General features: G+C 38.5%; 1 long non-coding RNA gene across 2 annotated transcripts; it reads left to right on the top strand.

Moving 5' to 3' along the window:
* The first annotated feature begins 609 nt into the window (after positions 1-609).
* On the top strand, positions 610-19,739 carry LOC113994193. Of its 2 annotated transcripts, none has more exons than XR_005565824.1 (3): positions 610-677; positions 14,517-14,585; positions 18,392-19,739. It is a non-coding gene; the product is annotated as an uncharacterized LOC113994193 (long non-coding RNA). The 2 variants fall into 2 exon arrangements; XR_005565823.1 differs by lacking the exon at positions 610-677 and adding an exon at positions 10,095-10,230.
* The last annotated feature ends 805 nt before the right edge of the window (positions 19,740-20,544 follow it).

Raw genomic sequence — 20,544 nt, 5'->3', positions numbered from 1 at the left:
AGGCCTGAGGACTTCAGGCACAGTGTCCTTGGTAGCAGGAGAAAATATCATTAAAATCATCACACAGCTTGGCTGGCTTGCTTGAAATTTGCTGGGTAAAATTATAAATTTCCCTTCTAATCATGTTTTTACCCTAGGCTATTAGCAGGATTTTTCCTGCTGCTAAGCCCTCATGCTTCTTGTCGAACTACACTGACCCTTGTTCTCTGGTGTATTAAGACAGATACTCACCAGTGGTTAATACTCCCTGTGAGACTGCAGGAGCTTTTCGGATCTTTCACAGTGACTGAAGGGTTTCTTCTTTTAAAAAGATGAGAATTCGCAGACTGAATTTGAAGCTATACATCAGCTTGGCAATATATTAAATGGAGTTTATTGAAGGATTTCAATTGCCGTCAGTTTTAAAGAAAGGAGATATCTCTGTGGTATTGCCTGGAAAAGCATTTGTCTGAGTAAGCTTTCATGTAACCTCAAAGTATCTAGTCATAAATATCATCTAGTGGTCAAACCAGAGGACTGAGAGTAACGGTAACATAGATCCCAGTTCTGTCACAAACCCTTTAGCTGGACTGACTAAACCAATCCCTCCTGCATCTTCGATGATCAAATTGCCTTGGGGACACTAAGAATAACATGCACAGAAAAGCATGGTGTGCTCATTAGATGAAAAGGAGTCTGTAAGTACAAGTTTTTGCTTTCTTTTATTCCCATTTATTCTTGTTAACCGGGGGATAGGATTATGCTGATCCGTAGCTGATCTGGGCTCCCACCTCCACATGGAGGTGAAGACACTGCAGCGGCCATGGGCAGTGCTTACTGCCAGTTACTTTAGTGGCAGTGACTGAATGGTATTGTCTGAAACCGGACCAGAACTACATTTACATATAAAACCAAATACATCCTTCCAGGTGACTGGCTTACTGGTGAATTATAATGCCCTTCTCTCACTTGCCCTTGCTCTGCGTAGCTGCTTCTGGACAGGAGTGTCTTGTGGCAAGTCAAAGGAGGGTGCTGTGATGAGAAGCCAATGGGGGTATGTAAATGAAACCCAAGCTATTTAATATCAACTTATGTCTCTCCTGCATTCTCTATTTTGTTATATTCACATTCACAGAGAAAGAAAAATTCAGCTTTGTCAGGTTAGCTGTTACTCTTAAACCCATGTTTGCCTGTAATCTGATTACATTCAGGTAAAAGGAAATCAATCAAAATTAAGAGAGATGACTGCTCAGCACAAAGCTGGTGCTTTACTCCTTAGCATGTGATGTAAGCTGTAAGTGAGCCTTGCTACCTTCCTGGGAGATTGGTAAGTAAGCGGAGCAGTCATATTTAGCAGATGTAGGAACATGAAAGCCTATAGCTACAGCACGAAGGGGGAGGATAAACAATTTATAAGTACTTGTAAGTGATGATGGCACAGCTCTGAGTCGCTGTTCTAATTTACTGCTCTCTGCTTGTCTCCCCTGCAAGCTTCAGCCAGCAGATTGCAGGACCATTGCATTTTGAGCTCTGGCAGTCTCAGACGCATGCTGAGGGCTATGCTGTATGATCCACACTTGCATTTTTGAGAGCATATACAAATAGCCTCACAAAACTCAGTGAGATCCTTTGCATAAATACTCATTCTGTGTATGGCTTACACAGCATAGTGCTTACGAAGTGAGCCACTTAACCACAAAACTCAGGAAAAGCATAAAAATACAGCCACCTTTTAAATAGAGCTACTGTAGCCCACTGGCCTCAAAAGTCCTTGTTTTTAACATGATAAATGGCTGGCTCCCAAGAGTAGTCACTACGGTTGTGGAGTGAAATCTGACACAGAATGGCAAACAAGGGTTTATTTGATGAACAGTATTGTAAGTGAATTCATGATTTTAAAACTGTATTCTCTACTGGTCTAACCAAGCACAGTGTTTTACATTGTGCAAGTAAATTACTGATGTTGACTGTTCATATGCATGTTAATAAGGTACTGCTTGAAAGTGCTACATGGTCTCTTTCAATTAGATACAGGAAGCCATTTTTGCTGGGATTCCTCATCACCTGGATGGCAGGATAAAGATTTTTTTGAGGAACTGTGTGCAGATCAAAGACCCTCTTTGAACTGTACCTAAGTATTGGTTAGGCCTGGGAAATTAATTGTTATGGGAGATGTATTTAACTGTGAGTGAATGTATATATATATATCTCTTAAAGCAGGAGAAAGGAAATTGTAGTTTCCTTAGAACTTCAAAGGGAGGAAACTTTATAACAAAAAAATAATATACATCTTCACATAACACTTCAGATTTTGTGTCTCCTGCCATTGTGTAATCTTGCATCAAAGGATGCCTAGGTTAGTACTCAAGGGAAGCCATCAGCAAGGAGAGCAGCACAAACTATGGAGGGAGTGAGAAACAGAGCTATCAAAAGGATTTGGGATTGAGGAACAAAGGATTGAATAAATTATTTTTTTCCCCATATTCAATCTTTATAGATGAAGAACAACTTTAAGAAGTTGTTTAAACATGTCATGTGACATAGTTACTCTAAAAAAGTCCATAAATATTCATATATTATCAAAGTGATAGTTTTATTGTACTTGCACATTGTGTGGGATTTGCTTCCCACCAATATTCATGAAACTTCTTAGACTCAGTTACTTTCAAGTAAATGTTGAGAGACACTTTTGATTGTCAAATTTTAAATTATTTTGCCATCCACCAAAGATGGTAGAAAATCAGTAGTAGATTCAGAAGTTATTAAAGGAACTAATAGATAAACCTTGGCATCATATAATCCTTTTTTCCAACAGCGACAGACAAAATCAAAATATACTTTGGAAGTATTCTCCTTCTTGGTTTCTTCTTGGTGTCTGCAAAAAATTCATACCCCCTAAAACTTCAGAGACTGCTTTAAAGAAAGCTAAAAATGTTCTTGATGCTCTTTACCAGAGAGAGCAAAAGGAAGCCAGGCCAACCCACCAAAGAAGGCTGCTAGGCTGAAGGTACGGACAGTGTGATTGCTGAGCACTAACGTACTGGAAGTGTACTGCTTGTCTGCTGTGCTATATCTTCTGCATATTCCCTTTATCAGCAGTAAATGGGATATTTTTGACTTACAGAGACTAAAGTTAACTTGTTTTCTTGTTACTAGACAAGAGAAGTACACACTTGCCATTATCACTAACCCATCATTCACCATTGGGAACATGATGTGGTGCCCACTAAGTCCTTGTGGAGCACAGTGAATATTTTGGCATCATAAATGTTGATCTGGTTCCTACAAAGAACTTACAAAACAGATGGGATGGAATCCTAAAAATGTGTATATACCATTCAGCTATTTGACTGTAAAGAAAGCTCAGTGGCTCATGGGAGAAGATTTTGCTATATAAAGACTTTTTTCCTCTCCCTTTTTCTATCCATGGTGTTACAGAGTAAGCCAATATGGTCTGAGGTCACAGAGCAGGAGAAGAAAAGAGACTCCATCTGCAGTATGTGCAAACTCTGTCTCTGTGACAAGCGAGTGTTGTAACACTCAGTCAAGCAAAGTTAGCTCTCTACCTGCAAATCTCTATTTTAAAATATCAAACTGTAACACTACAAAGCTTTAGAGAAAGTAAATTTGATTCTACCTTCCTTGATTCCGTAGGAATCTATGTAAAGCACCTGTTTAGTACACTGATCTCCTGAGGGCCTTTTTTTTTTTTTTTTGGTTTACAAACCCCAGCTTCTCACAGAAGAGATTATGATGTCTCCTCAACAGCATTTTATGTTTCTCCCTGCTCTGTAAGAAGTTCCTCTTCTGAGGATCTCAGCTGAGTCAGAACTCCATTGAGATTTATGGCTTAGCATGAACACAGGAAGGAAAGCAGAGAAAGGGGATATTGTGCCCTGCTGTACTGCTGCTTTCAGACTAGCCAAATAATTTCTGGAAACTGGGACAAGTCAGGCCAGGCATTAATAAAGCTCAGAGCTGTATCACATCCTTATGGAGCTCCTAGATCTGCTGCTGAGCAGCTGCAAGGGGAACCAGATCAAAGGCAATGAACATTTGTGCGCTACAAGGAGGATGGGAAGCTGCGCTCCACTGAGACGCAGCTGCCCATGCTAAAGAGGATTCCAGTTTTGAGGAAGCTATTTCCTTTGAATTGCTTAGGTCCTGATGTTACTGTTCCAAATGTTTAGAGGATGCCTTGGATGGCCCTGCTCTGTGGTACTCTTAAGGAGAAGGAAATGAAGGACTCGACATTTTGTCTGAGAATTTTTCAGTGCTCACTGATGATAGCAAAGAGCCATGAAAAGGCTGTTTACTCTGGCACCAAAAAGAAATGCCAGTAATGTAAAGGGAACAGAGCTTTCTCCAAATTTTTTTCCCCTTATTGCATGAAAATGATATGGCTGAAGGCTGTACGCTAACAGTTAATGTACTTTAAAACACACCCAGGCCTACAGGGTTTACTTATGTTTGAAGAAAGGTATAACTCCATGTGAGTCCTATCTAAGGATGGCCAAAAATATCACTAGGTGAACTGAGTATGTCGCTTTTGGCAAGTTTGTGTCCAAGTCAGCTAGTCATAGGTGTCAATGCAGTTCTCAAGAGGTTCTTCGTGTATGGTTGAAACATACCATGAATTGTATTCTTACTGGTGGTCAAATCCGCGTTGAAAATCTGTGTATTCAACATTCAGAATAACAGCCCTTTTCTCACCATCATGACTCTTACATGAGATGGGTCAGATGATTTTCCAGGCAATGTAGAGACAGCAGTTTGGGAATAACATTGAGGACTTTATGCACAGAATTCTGGTGCTTGGTGAAAACAGAATTATTCTTGTTAGTTTTGTCTCATCTTCTATATTGAGTTGTAAGGAACGAAAAAACAGTGTTACAAGGTCAGTTCTTGCTGTAATTATTTAAAAGTATGTAATCTCAGGGGTTATGGTTTTTTCTATTGTATCAGACCTTGCTTTTAAGCAGTTGCACCCTCAATACTCTGATGCCTGGTGAACTGTCTTTCTTCTCGCAAACATTCAAAGCATAAGAAATTATCTATGCTTCTGGTAGGCTAATGAAATTAATGCTGATCCTTGACATCTTTATTGGTTTTGACTTACCACTTCACAAATCATTTTATGGAAGAGTGCAAGCAACAAAAAATAGCACATACATTTGCTAAAATATCCTGCTATATACAGTAGATATGGAATGTTACAGGAAAAAGATAAGCTAAGCTGGGGTTATATGTCCACCTACTGTTTTCAAGAGTAGAGTAAAACTCAAGAATAAACTGACAAGTAAAGAGCTCTCAACCACACGGTGAAACTGGATTACTTCTATTAACAGTAATTATTATTTTTTTCCATGATGCAATTGACACAACTGACAAACCTTTTGGTCTTTACAGTGAGAGCACTTGCAGTAGGAAAAATTACTAAAAAATAAACAGATGACTAGAAATAGCATTTTCTTCATTTCTGCTCCATGCATTTCTGCATGTGATGCTAGCAAGCTCTAGCTCCTGGGTTAATGTTGACAAAATAATGCTGTAAAAGAATAAAATAGAAATAACAACAAAAAAAAATATGTATCCCGGCATTAGATTTTCTTTCTGTTATGTTCCTAATGTTTCTCCCTTCTCATTTTTAGGAACATACAATAGACCTTTAAAAATGTGGAGCTGCTTTCAGAGTTGCTATCGTCATCTAGATCAATTTGTAATAAAGTCCTGCCTTCCAATCTATTCTAATTTCAATGTACACACTCTGCTGGCTGTTTGCCAGCATGGAGTTCAGAAATAATATGTCCATTTAGTTACAGATGCACAGATTTCCCTGGGATGGAAGCTCAGAATTTTCATTTACATTAGAAAGTAATTGAAAGAACAAAATACTTGGTTAAAGATAATTACTAATATTTAACCAATAATGTAGGCAAGAATAAATGCAGAGACTTCTAATGTGTCTGTTGTGCAATGACAATGTTTAAAACATTCCTGTTTTCACCAGTATTAAATACAAACACATATTTTGACCATATGAATGATATATGGACTGGATTCTTTGCTGTTCTGAATTTCTTAGTTTGCTAAAGAGGAGACTGTTGTGACCCTCATCTCAGTTTGTGAGCAGGGGCACAAATGATGTGCTTCCCTTGTAAGAGAGTGGAAACATGCAGAACAGTGGCATCACCATTGTCTCAGAGACACAATTAAAATAAGGGACACAAGTGCACGGCTTTATCTGTCTCAATGCTGTCTGTATGAAGAGATTCAAGTTGGGGTTGTTGGCCTATGTTGCAGTGTCTACAGGTGAGCTGGTTCTTCTCAGCTTTCTACAGTTTCATTGGAAAAAATAGGCATTTCTAGAGCACAATTATTAAGATTTATTTTAGACAATATGACCTGAATCACTCCAAAAATGTTTATATCTGTTGAGGGGAGCCAGGAACATTTCTTCAGACATACATGTCTGCATAATAGATATGTAAAGTCAATGAAATGAATCCTATGTCTCATTCCCATTTAGGGAATAATAGAGGCACCTACATTAAAAACTCTTGACTTGTTACTGAAGTTGTTTAACTAGATATTTATACTACACAGTAGAGAAGTTTTAGTTTCAAATCTCCTAACAAGACATTGCTAAAGTGAGTTTGCTTTTTGAAAAGTTAATATTTAATAAAACCATGACTCTGATCATAATGTGCCTGTAGAACAGTTTGGACTCAAAATAAGTTCCTAATGTTTTAAACAGAGGATATAGGCTTCATAAGCATTCTTAAATTAAATGAATTGAGAGTGCAGAAAAATATGTAGACAGACCAAAAGCAAAGAAGAAATCCCTTCTAAGTGTCCTTTTTCATGTTTCTATTGAGGTAACAAGTGTTTTCAACTATAGAATTGCTAAGGATGTGACTCGGTTAAGAAGCTTACTTGATAATTATTATTAAAAGTTTTAAATTTACATCTTTGTTCTGTGGAGGCACACAACATTCTTTCAGTATTTCATAGATAAATTTAGAAGAATGAACCTAATTAGAAACTCATGTTTAGTTTGGCCATCCTTATCTCCAGCTCCATCTTTTTCTAGCAATCTAGCAGAATTACTAGCTTCAATTGTCAAAATTCACTTGCCACACATAAAATCTATTTTATATGTTACCTCTTCACTTTTGTGCAAATCAAAGCATGTGGGTGGACATAAGCTCAAAAAGGGCTGAGTAACTGTGTGACCTGAGCCATGCCATGGCACATGGGATGGTATGTTTATCAAATCTGATAGTGACACTTGGGTGCTACTGCAACTTGGAGCTTGGCTTATGCCTAAATATGTTGTGTGTGAATAGTTGCTCATTAAGTTCTCCTGTAAAAATTAATTTGCAATAATAATGAAAGAAGCAAACAGTCATTTTCTTTGCAGAGTACCTGCATTCCTTAATAAATTAATCTCTAAAATGTTGTGCTAAGCAAGTTCTATCATGTGCCAATTTTTTTGTTCTTCTTATAATGAATAATCACAAGGATACAGTGTATTGACAAATATTACCATTAGAGAATAAGAGACAGAAGAGAAGTTGTTCTTATCTCAGAGAAAAGGAAATGTATTTTGGAAATGAAGTAGCTAAGATACAATAAATTAGGTTTAACCCTCACTTGTAGCTATACAGGGATGTTTGTCCTTCCCTAATATTAGTCTGTGAGTCATTGTATCCTTTCTCTAGTAATATGGTTAAATTCCAGGGTTATCTTATTTTTTGTTCCTCTTCAACATAGACATGAAGATTTCATTGAATGTTTTTTTTTTCCAAGGTGAACAAAACATTGTTTTCTTTCTGTGATCTGGAAAAGAAAAGCACTCCTGGCCCTTAAAAATATGTATTTTCTCCTGCTGGATTCACAAAAGAAGCCTAATGAAATCTATGTGATCTAGAAGAGTTGTTTTGCAGCAAAGCTGTTTAAAATACAATCTGAGTTAATAATAACAACATTTTTTTAGATGGACAGGAGTGCATGTGAATAGAAAGAACTATTCAACAGAGGAAGATTACTTCAATTTACACATTGGTCATTAGTGGAGATAACACATGTGTAGCTGTCCAGGCCTAATGTCTTTTAGTGTACGTCTCCATCCTGGCATGAATAAAACCACACCATATTTTGCTACTCGCTGTTCATTCTGCTGAGAGGGGTCAGGGGAATTTCTGGCTGAATTGCATAAACAAATAAAACTTGATAGTATTAATTCCAATTTACAGTGGGAGTGGTAGTCTGTTTGCTTACTAAATTTCAGGATAAGTTTTCCATGGACATTTCATTTGGTGAAAGTAAATTTCATATCTGCTTACAGGAGGGATATTGTTACCCTGTGTACTAAATGTGCTTGCAGACATTCACTTACAAATTGCACATATCTGGTGTTTTGGTGAAGTTAACAAAACTCTGCTAATGCTATGTACAAATAATAAATAACTTTTCTGAGGTATCTGGTTGTTTCCCAGATATGAGTTAAAGAAAGTCTAACACTTTCCTTCAATTACTTTTGAGTTTGTAATTAAATCCATATGAGACGAACTGATTGGTGGATTGGGGTGAATAAAATGCTAATAAAAACAACTCTAATTTCCTGGTCATTCACTGTTTTCTTTCCCTTGTGCACCAGTGGCTATTCCAGAGGTTACTGCCAGATCTGCAGCCATGTCCCCTAGGGCTTTGGTCTTGACACATCTTTAAAAATAAACAGGACAGAGGATATGGACAAGCAAATCAGTTACACAGAACCAAATAAAGTTTCAGAAGCACCACCACCATCCCATGGATCTTCTTGCATCTCAGAACCTTGCTTTTACCATGTACCAGGGAATAAGGAAACGGCGAGGTAGAGCTTAATTCCCACTCTCACTTATTTTGGGATCTTTCTGACTAAATCCTAAGCTTGGTTAAAATGCAAATTCTGCTGTATACTACCTTAAAGTTACCTTAAACATTCCCATCACCTTAATGAAGTTGAAATCAAGCCTGTAGATTGGCATCTCAAAGGAAAATGTGGGCACTACAATAAAATTATGCGGGTGAATCAGTAGGTGTCAGACTGCTGAGTCCATAATGAATAATTATCTCAGCATAATTATTATATGTGCTGTTTTTCAGACAGATGTAAAACTGAGATCCTTTTGTGTCTTGGTAATTAAAAACACATCTCTTATGCGACTGCGCCTTACAGAAAGAGTAAAAATTCTCTTTTGGAGAATATGGTCTGCTAATAGTATCCAAGGCTGCATAAAGAAGTATCATATTGATCATAAGAATTGGTTGCCCTATATAATTTTCTCTTCCAGAATATCTGATACTAATTTTTGCATTTTCATTGCAGTTTATACATGTATTTTGTAGAAGAAGCTCATATTGTACTCATGAAGCTTGTGTTGTACTTTCTTTGATACATTTTTTTAGTTGTATGAAAACCCTGTATGAACAGGGTTTTGATGCTCCTCCTGGATCAGATTTGATATAATTTTGTGTTCAAAAATCAAAAGCAACTTGATTCATTCATGGGATAAAAATACAAAGACACAACTTCAGTTTCAGGAAATCCTTGAATTACAAACTGGTAAAAACTGGGAGAATATTCTTAAGATATATTCCTGAATGATCCCTCTGTTCTTAAACTCTTCCCTCAATATCTGCTGTTGACCAATCAGAACAATACCTGGGGCTATACATTTTATTTTGTTCAGAATGACCATGCTTAGTTTTCTATGTAATATACTGTAACTGCTGAAAAGAAATATTCTACCATTGGGACTTCTCACCAAGGCAAGGAAGCAAACCTTCTTTTAAAAAAAATATTGAAAATTTAAATAGATATTTTTCTCCTAAAGAGTTACATAAGAAACATTTTTCTATAGAAATATTCCTCATCTATTTTATTACCAAAATGGGCATCTCTTATCAAGATGTTTTGCACTTTCTGTAAGTTATGGCAGTTTTTTGGACATCATTCCTTGGTCTGCCCTTGGGACTATTATGGGAAATTGGATGCAGGATAATAGTTTCTCATGTTCTATCCAACCTTTTCAGCATATTCTCTTTTGCATTTGCTAGGTGCCAATGCAATTATTTTGAGTGGAAGAGTCACGAGAAAACAAATCAGATGAAGCATAGCTAAAACCATTTTCATGCATCTATCCCAGAGATAACACTTAAAGGATACTTTTGTGAAGAACAGTAAGTCTGTCTAAATAAAACTGGGTAAGTGACCTGCTGGTTGGAGTCAGATGAAAAAATTTTCATAGTGTACACTGACAAACTGGGATTTTTCTAAAATTTTCCTGTCATTATTTAGTGACTGTAGCTGGTATAAGGGCTGCTTTTGGCTTTATCTTTGACTGCTCATAGACTATTCCTGTGCTGCCTATCAAAGTATGACTTTGAATTGAATATATTTTTTATTTCTGGCAAAATTGGAGGAAAAAGGGATAGAAGACATAAAACATCCAACTCCAAAGTCAGGCACAAAAACTGAGAATGTGGAGATGAAATTTACCTGCCATTTTTCTATCTTTGTAACTGGGATGTGAAAGAAAAGGAGAGTGTCCATGATTGTTATCTGGAGAAAGAAAAGCCTCATGCTTTAGTGATGCAAACGTCAGAATCTCATGTAAGTCTATGGCAACATGCTGCATTTGCTTGGTGACAACACATGATGAGGTGACTATAAACAAAACAACAGTTATTTATGCTGGCTGAAGTTTGATGATAAATGAGGAATGAAATTTTGAGCTTATCAAGAAATCAGCAGGATAGCTGTGTCTTTGGTTAGGTTATGATTAAGAAGGAAACCTGGTGCACTGGAACTAATATTTCAGACTGTGTGGAAAATTACAGAGTATATATACCCAGGTCTTGAACCTGCTACTATGTTTCAAGGAGTGAATAATGAAATTGGAAATTTATTACATATAACATAAACTTTAGTATATTTCCATATGTCTCCTGGGCTGTGTGTGGAAGAGCGGGCATCAGCTCTGGCAGTTAGTCAGTTGTGGTCTGCAGTGTGGTCAGTTGTGGTCTGAACCCCAGGGGCTCAGGTGTACCCTGTGCTGATCAAACTGCGAGACCTGGACTTATTAAGGCATTATCAGGCATTATCAAAATAAAGAGATATGTTATGTGCTTGGAGAGGTACAGAATAGGCGGTTCTCAAGCAGGAGGCTGAGGTGTGTTTTTCTCCTGTGTTTGCCAAGCGCATTTACACACGAAGTTCTTGGCCACCACTTGTGCGGTCTTCCTTTGGAAGCATTTTCCATCTGTCATGCTCACATGCAAAAAAACCCCCTCTGATTCCGTCCCCACCCTTGAAATGGAACCTCTCTTTGTCTCTTACAGCTTTCGACAAGACTTTTATTAAAGAGACAGAGAGGAGAGGAAAAATGCATACAAGGTGCTTTCTAGCATTTCATATCAAGAGCTGCAGCCAACAGGATCACAAATGCCTGTGATGGCAAAGAGAAAGGGATTCAGTTTCACCTTTACTCCTCTTTTCATCCACTAGAAATCCTCCCTTTATCTGCAGCACTCTAAGCTCCATCAGCTGCTTCATCCAGCCTACTAAGAATTAAGAGTCTCTTTATCTGTGGCAGTCAAATAAAGTGCAGCTAGAAACACTGCCTTCTCCCATACTTAGATCTGCATGTGAAATACCAGCCACCCTCTTCACAAAAGTAGCAAAAAATAGTTTTAAATATTATTTCTAACAATATTCCCTCTTATACTTCACTCACATCAACAGTAAAATGGCTAAAAAAAAGAAAAAAATCACTGGAAAAATATATGGGAGGATTGGCACCCTAAGACTGATCAGTGATGATGCAGGGGAAATACACAGCTCTCGTACATCTCCTTTCTTCAAAATTTTAATTATTTTGCAAATAAACCAGTCTCTTGTATAATGATTGTGACTTTCAAAGGACAATCTTTGTGACAGCACTTCATAATTTGTATAAGACATATACTGAATAGACATTAGGGTAACTAGATAATTTCAACAAATTTTGTCTTTCTTTAATAGAATTTCCTTGATTTAAATTTCTGCTTCACATACCATCTGAAAGGAAGCTGTATATTCAGAAAAATAGAGTGGTAAGGCCTGCTTAAAAGACTGGCTGCTGTGCCTATCACTGACAGTGAATATCTGAAATTTCTGTCGTAATTTAGCTATATTTTGATAATAGGGACTTTTAAAATTATTTTTAAGTATATTGGAAATATATCTAGCTCTTGCTTTTCAGAAGGATTTTTTGGCTTTCCCTGTCTAATTTCCCCTCTTAATTCTACACAAGCCATTTCTCTCAAGGCACTGAACAGGTTAGAACATTTTCCATGCACACATATTGGACTGCTGCATATTAACTGGGCTTCTTCGACTCTCCTGCCTGACACCATAGAGTGTGTCAGGCTGGGCCAACAAGGCTTTGCTTTGTTTCATTATAATGGAAAGCACAATCAGCTGGTGCACTGAAAAAAAATTATCAGGGATAAAGAAAACAAGTTATTCAGGGGAAATGATCCATAACTGTTTGTTATTGAAGTCTTTAAGAATTACTTGTATAAGAAGAAAGGAATTGCATCATAAATTTAACTCCTTGGTTCGTTCTCAGAACAAGTGAATCAGGGCAAAACTATCCTGGGAGCCAAAACACACAAATGCTGAACATGCTCTTCAGCGGGCCTCTTAAATGTGTTTTACTGAATTTAATGCTATCACCAATTCATTCCATATTGGAAGAAAAAGAAAGTGTCAACCACATGAAAGTATCCTTCCTTTGGAGAAGACAGAAGACAGAACATGAATTGGAAAAATTCCTTTGAGACCTCTCCCTTCACCAGTCAAAAAAAAAAAGAATATAAATCTAATTATACTGTTAACTAAAACCACACAGGCACAAAATAGTACTCCTAGCTTACCAGGCCTGTTGCAGAGATCATCATATTCTTTTCCACAAGTCCTTTCAATATTTTTCAATAGTTGCTGTACACTGTTATCCAGCATCCGTGTTTCACTTTTTGGCTGAGGAATTCATGTTTTGCACAGCCAAGAGAGGAAAGGGTAGCACAAAATGGCAAAAAGGCAAGATAAGTCTTGCAGTACCCTTTGATCTCTGTGGTCTACTGCCTGCCAGCTGTGATTCCAAGCAGAGTGCAGATGCACACACATGGATAAACACTGCCAGTCTCCCTCTTCTTCCCTGCAGTTGACTTTGCCTTGCCACCTGTCCTCATACCACAGGAAGATATTCCTTATTCCTAGGCATGCAGGAAGGAAGCTGCTGTCAGGATATGGGGGCAGAGGGGTTCTGTCATGTGATACTCTAACTTCCCCGCAATGACTGTCTCACTGTGTCCCCCTCAGCTCGGGGGAGATTGTTGGTCACAGCCTAATATGGGCAATTGCACAGGATATGTCACACTGTGTGTGTCTGATGGACAAATTGCCATGGTAATTGGCTATCTGCATATTTATATTGCTGAGCAATCAAGACTTTGAACTTGTAGGATGAGACAAACTTATATGTATTTGCACCGGCAACTAAAGCTGTAAAAGGTTGGTGCCATGTTCTGTGTGACAGATTAGTTTATTATGGTCATAGGACTGAGGTTATGCCATGTTTATATTCTAATATCCTGCTTTTAATGGTTAATAACATTCAGAAACTTTTCTCTGGTCCAGATGTGGTGTCTGTCCAAATATAATTTTATTTGAAAGGTTTGAAAAAGAATGGTTCATGGTTTTTTGCTTTGTTTGTTTGTTGTTGTTGTTATTTTTTCCCTGATAAAAATTTATTCAGTTCTGTGCTTTGGTCAGGGATTGCTGAAAAAAGGATTTTAGTCAGACTAAATCCACCTGCTTTCTGTTGGGGTGGGCTCAGAGAGAGGCATCAGAAAGTCTTCTGTTAAAAACACATCCAACCTATATACATCAGGGCTTCATTTGTGTACAGTAACTGAATGTAGGAAAAAAAATGTCTCTACCAGAGAAAGCAAAAGAAGTGATGCAAGTATGAGAAAAAAAACAAGGAACGTGGGTGAAGAAGGAAAATGTGTTGTGCTGTATCTGGGAATTCCGAGAAAGATAGGGAGAGAGGACAAAAGGGTGAATTATTCATATCTCTGATCAAAAAGGCATTACTATGTTTTAGCTGCTTCCTATTTTTATGGCCATTTTTTGGCAGCAACTTTCCCTTCTGGGAAGATCCTTGGTATAATTTCTTATTTTGTTCATTTGAAGGTTTTCTGTCAGCTTATGGTGAATCTTTCTTGCACTCCTTGACAGAGTTCTTTGCAGTGTATCTCCAAGGGCCACAGGGGTGTCATGTAGTCATGTATTTTCTTTAGGTTGCCAGCATCACCCAAATGGACTCAGGGACCAGGGCTTTTGTTTAACTGCTGTCTCTTTTGTTCAGTGCTACTTGGAATGTAAACACAAATTTTTGTTTTCTCTCTCTCTTTTTTCTTTTTCTTTTTTTAAATCTGGAAAGGAAGCATCCATGATGCTTCATAATCTTCAGCAAGTACAGACAAGGCTCAGACATTTCAGTACTTTTCTTGTGAGTACTCTGTGTGTGACATTTCCTGTTGTTGTCCTTGTTCTTAACAAAATGTTGCACACTGTTTCACAATGTGAATGATTTAACTCCTGCTCTACCCAGGGCATTGCTTCTGGCGCTGACTCAAGCTTACTTATGGTTTTAGTGGCTCAGAGCAAACCATTTCTGAACATTTTCTCACCTGTATGCATGGTTTTTTCACTGTGTATGAGTATCATGTCATTGCTGAAACTACACAAATTTTTTATAAAATATATTTTTATTCCCTATCATCAACTTGATGTGACCACACAAACCATGTACATTTTGTGTTTGCTTATCTGACTAATCTCAACACCACTACCAATTCACTCTAGGCCAAAGGTTATACAAACCCTACAGCTGACCTTTGCAGCCTCATATTTGGAATCAAGACCATGAGAATGTCTTTGCTTGAGCTTCTAACCACCATCAGCAGATAACTTCTCCAGTTCCCTAGCAACTTAGCCATGCGTTGTAATTGATTTGGAGCCTATGAAGAAGAGACATTGTTGTGAAATGTGATATTACAGACTGCATACTTTTCTAATTTTTAAGTCCTATATTACATTATTGTCTTTGATGAAGGGAGTAGAAAGTTCTTGCTGACTTAGAAAGTTATTCCCAAATTCTTAAAGAGTTATTTGATTTTTTTTTTTGTTAGCCAGTACTACACAGTCTGATAATGTGAAATCTCTTGAAATCACTTTATTTTTTTCCTGAAAAGACATTTGGTGATCAAACAGTGGAAACTGGGACCTATGGATACTCCAAATATTTGCAAACGTGCACATATGAAGAAAGAAACAATACCACCTAATAGTCTTTTTAGATGGCTCTTTATCAGTGTATTTCCATAATACCATCTCTGGTGCATAGTTATAGAACTGGACATATGGCTTTCTGTGAACAGGAACTTCCCCTTTTGAAATCTTCGGGTGAAAGATGAAGCAAGAAGTAGGTGTAGTGATCCTGACTAGGAGACCATTACACACTGAGGAGTGAGTGATCCTTGAAACAGTTACCCTAAGCAGGCACAGACCTGTGCGATGCTACACGAAGATGTCTGTGTCATGCTGCATAACCCTTTGAGCTGCAGGGCAGTCACCAGCTCATTGCAACTGAGGAGCCTGCAGGCAACTTCCTCTCACCAGTGCTCGTGCCTCCTGCATGGCCTGCCTCTAACAGGTCCTGCTTCACCAACCTGACCTTCTTCTATGACAAGGTCACCTGCTTAGTGGATGAGGGGAAGGCTGCGGATGTTGTTTACCTAGACTTCAGTAAAGTCTTTGACACTGTCTTCCACACAATTCTCAAGCAGAAGCTAGCTGCTCATGGATAGGTGTGCTCTTCCCTGGGTGAAAAACTGACTGGATGGCTCAGAGAGAGGTGCTAAATGGAGTTAAGTACACTTGATGACCAGTCAGTAGTGGTGTTCCCCTCAGTATTGGGGCCAGTCCTGTACAGATCCTCTTTACTGAGGATCTGGATGAGGGAACTGAATGCACCCTCAGTCAGTTCACAGATGACACCAAGATGGGAAGGAGTATTGATCTGATAGAGAGTAGGAAAGCTCTGCAGAGGGGTCTGACCAAGCTGGATCAATGGAGTGAGCCAATTTTATGAGGTTCAAGGCCAAGTATTGAGTCTTGTACTTGGGTCACAACAACCCCATGTAGTGCTATGGGCTTGGGGAAAAGTGGCTGGAAAGTCACCTGGAGGAAAAGGACTCAGGGGTACAGGTTGACAGCCGGTGGAACATGAGACACCAGTGTGCCCAGGTGGCCAAGAAGGCCAATGGCATCCTGGCCTGTGTCAAGAATAGTGTGGTCAGAAGGACTAGTGAAGGATTGGCCCCCTGTACTCAGCACTGATGGGGTCCCACATTGAGTATTGTGTTCAGATTGGGCCCCTCACTACAAAGAAAGACATTGAGGGGCTGGAGCGTGTCCAGAGAAGGGCAATGGTGCTGGTGAAGGTTCTGGAGTAGAAGTAATATGAGGAGCGGTTGAGGGAGCTGGGGTTGTTTAGCCTGGAGAAGAAGAGGCTCAGGGAAAACCTTATCGTTCTCTACAACTACTAAAAGCAGGTTTAGCCAGGTAGGGGCTGGTCTCTTCTCCCAGGTAACAAGGGTGAGGGGAAATGGCCTCAAGTTTTGCCAGGGGAGGTTTAGATTGGATAGTACAGAAAGTTTCTTTACCAAAAGGGTTGTCAAGCACTGAAACAGGCTGTCCAAGGAAGTGGTTGAGTCACCATCCCTAGAGGCATTTGAAAGACATGTAGATGTGGCACTTAGGGTTTTGGTTTAGTGATGAACTTGGCAGTGCTTGATTAGTATTTAGACTCAATGGTCTTGGAGGTATTTTCCAACCTAAATGATTCTATGATTGTCTATGCTTCTATGCTTCTATGGTTCTCTCCTTAGAGTGTTAGCTCTAATAAGTAGCATTTTTAGTAATACCTTCCAGAGTCTGAGTGCTTTTAGTACTGGGATCATTACAGGCCAATACATCCTGTTGCAAAACATGAGTACAAAGCAGAATTGCTGTGAATGGTTAATATTTTCTATATATAGAGCTCTCTATATATGCATCAAGATGACTTTTGATAAGACTGTTTATTGATAGGCCCAAAATACGTGTAAGACCCTGCTGTGCTATATCTAGAAACAACAAATCTGGGAGAGTTGACTGCCTTAGGAAAACAGGGATAAATTGATAAGTAGTTTAACATATGAGATTCAAAACCCATGAAAGTCAGACTAGATCAGACTGTTTTTTATGTATGTTTAAAAGGGAAAGTAGAAATTTGGTGTTCCTTCAAAAATATCAGCTATTACTGTACAGTATATGTGACATGCAACACACCAAGAAAGCATTATTAAAGAAGTGGCTGACAGCTTCATGCTACTAGAACACAGTTCATGATCAAACATGAGGAAATGGTCCTTACAAACATCAGTCCATTCCCAGTGGCAGGGAAATGAGAATTTTTAGATGTGATGGAGACCCATTCTCAATATCTGATGACACTGAGTTCTAGAGAATCACAATGCAGTTCACTTCAGGACCTGGAAAAGAAATTAATTTATAGCAAACAACAGCACTGCAGGTCAAACAATGCAAAATATTAGTTGTCACTCAATAATCTCCAATCACCATAAATCACATGGGAAATCTAACTTGCACTGAACTTGAGGTCTGTGCATATTGGGTCTCTGGAGCGACTCATGGGATGAAGATCTGCTTGCAGTACTATGAAACAACAAAGATCTTTAGTAAACATCAAAGCTTTTGAAAATGGTAAATTTGGATGAAACCAAGTATGTGATAAAAGAACTAGAGATCTGGCTACAGAGCTTATTGCCTGCATTTACCTGCTATAAACAAATGTAAGTACACAACGGTGCCCTGCTTTGCTCATTAGCTTGGAGCTGCACCTGTGGAACACAAAAATGGGCATGCTTAGCATGAAAAAAAAGTGAAAATTAACTGTGGTGTGTGGCTTGTCACAGCACTAGGAACAAATACCAATATCAGTTATGAGAGTAGCTGTGCTGACAAAGATATGACTCATACAGTTCATTGCAGCTCAGGAATGACTAGCAGTGATCTGACTAACAATTTGTCACGGGAGAGGATCAGAATTGTTTGCCAATGAGCTTATGGGCAGCAGTAGTGAAGCATCTTTGTTGTTATACCTCCCTGTGTTTCAAGACAGCTTTTCAGTTCAGTGTGGCTGCAGGTGTGAAGTATGGAATAACAATTTTACTTGTTTTACCTCTCCAGAAAAAAGAATGTGACTAAGGAGAATGCAACTCCATGAGGAAAAATGTCTCTGCCTCTCAGTTCACTGGGAATGACTTGAAAAGGCTGCTCTCAGAAACACCAACAGATTCGATGGTGCTGACAGCGTGTGACAACTTCTCCAAGTTGAGATACGGCAGCCACACAAGCATAAAAGCCCCTGACAGTTAGAGATACATTACATAGTCCTTGTTGGCCTTCAGCCATGCTTTCTTTTTTTTTCACTGGGTTATTTTAAGACTACAGGAACCTATGTTTCCCTCTAATCAGATCTCTGTAGCTAGGTACTCTTGAAGTCCCAGGACTTCAGAAGATAGAAGAGCAAAGGAAACACAGTCAGGGAGCCTCTGACAGACAGACAATGTATTGATGCTGAGAAGACAATAAAGATGTGAACATCCAGGACATAGAACAGATGAGACTAAGCAACCAGAGAAAAGCAGGGAGAAAAAATTCCTAGAATACTCCTTTTACTGTTCTTTTATGTATTTGACATAGTTGTTATGAATCCAAAAGATCGGGTTCAGAAAAACAGAGCCTGCTCTTTGCAGCACATTGGAAACTAGCATGCAGATTATTTAGCAGTGAGAAAAGTCAGTAAAAAGGAAACTCAGTGTTTGGAAGGACATGAAAAGATCTAGAAATGTTCCAGTAAGTTCTACATGCCCTAGTAAGTTTTGTTGCATTGGCTGTAATGGATCAATTTGCAGCAAAGAAAGAATTTTTGATTTGCTTACTGAGCCTCAACTCATTGCAGTCTGTATCTGCCCAGTGGATAGGTGTGACTGTAAACAAGAGACCTGTGACTACTGTTGATACAGATGTGCATTTGAACAATGATTTTGAGGCTGAAGTTAAGACATGAGCATGCACACTACTTAGGAACAACACATAAACACACGAATATGTGGATTCCTAAGCATTCAAGGAATGACAAAGGCTTATTAAATGATAAAGGCTTATTAAAGCTGTCTGGATTGGAAGAAGTTGTAATGTTAAATGCAGGCAGCACATATGAGTGGTAATAGTTTAAAGTTTTGTGTGGTTTTCTGTTGACTTACTGTCATTTGAGTTTAACCCTGCCTGAATGTGCCGGTGTTGGTACTTGTATTGTCACTTTAAATCAAATTCTTCCAGTTTATGAATATTAAAACATCCCTACAGGATGTAAGGATGTATTGTGGCTGTCCTCCACAATATAATGCCATACTTCACACAGGTACAAGACTGGATCTGGTTGTACTGTATGTATGTATGTGGATATGTATTTCTTTGCTTAAACTTTGATGACTGCTTGATGCTTTTTTTGGAAAATAGAATAAATGGTGCAGTGTGTTCAAATGTTGTTTCCTAGTTTTTACATGAGAATTAGAACTCCCGTCAGCATGTTTGATATTAAGATAGACTTTACAAACAAGATCTCCACTGATTCAGATTAAATAGTGATGAATGGTGTGTCCTGCATCTCATTGAGATCTGTGCAGAAATATGAAGGGAATGACATTAAGAAATGGTGGCAGAACTGCAGCCATGCACTTTTGAATATTTCCTCAATTAATTGTGATTTTTAAAAAATCTATTGCTGAGTTTCTCAGAGTGGAATTATCCCCCAAGACATCCCAGCAGAATCATCTCTCAATGTGAAGTTTAAACTCACAAAGTACACAGTTTTTCCTGTCTCCTAACATTGTTTCTGCCCATTTTCTTTTCTTGTAACAAGGATATTGTTGCTTTTTATTCTTTCTGTTGAGACTTTCAATGATATACAAAAGCAATTCCTGGTAATCAGCAGGGTGCAGCAGCTGGCTACAGCAGAGGCTTAAAAGTGGGCAAAAAAAATCAAAGCCCATTTTTGTAAAAGTGACACTACCTATCAGGGCAAACACAAAGTCTGGGGAATCAGCAACGTTCATGGAATTATGGCACCTTGTGCACAGAAACACGGAGGAAGACAAACCTTTTTTTGATGGCACCAGAGCCAGCAGCAGCTTGTAAGTCTGTGGAATAAGCTCTGGAGATGGATGCCAGCAACAACTAATTGCCTTCTGGAAATAAAAAGGGGCAGCAAAAGAGGCATAGGATCTTAGAAAACCACTAGAAGTCCTAAAAATTATTGGATTCTGTTTGAGAATCTG

Source organism: Pipra filicauda, unplaced genomic scaffold (assembly GCF_003945595.2).
Source record: "Pipra filicauda isolate LSUMZ 115617 unplaced genomic scaffold, ASM394559v2 scaffold54_size4384275_pilon, whole genome shotgun sequence".
Taxonomy (NCBI): Eukaryota; Metazoa; Chordata; class Aves; order Passeriformes; family Pipridae; genus Pipra; species Pipra filicauda.
The sequence above is the reverse complement of the archived record's forward strand: the minus strand, read 5'-3'. Positions and strand labels throughout refer to the sequence as shown.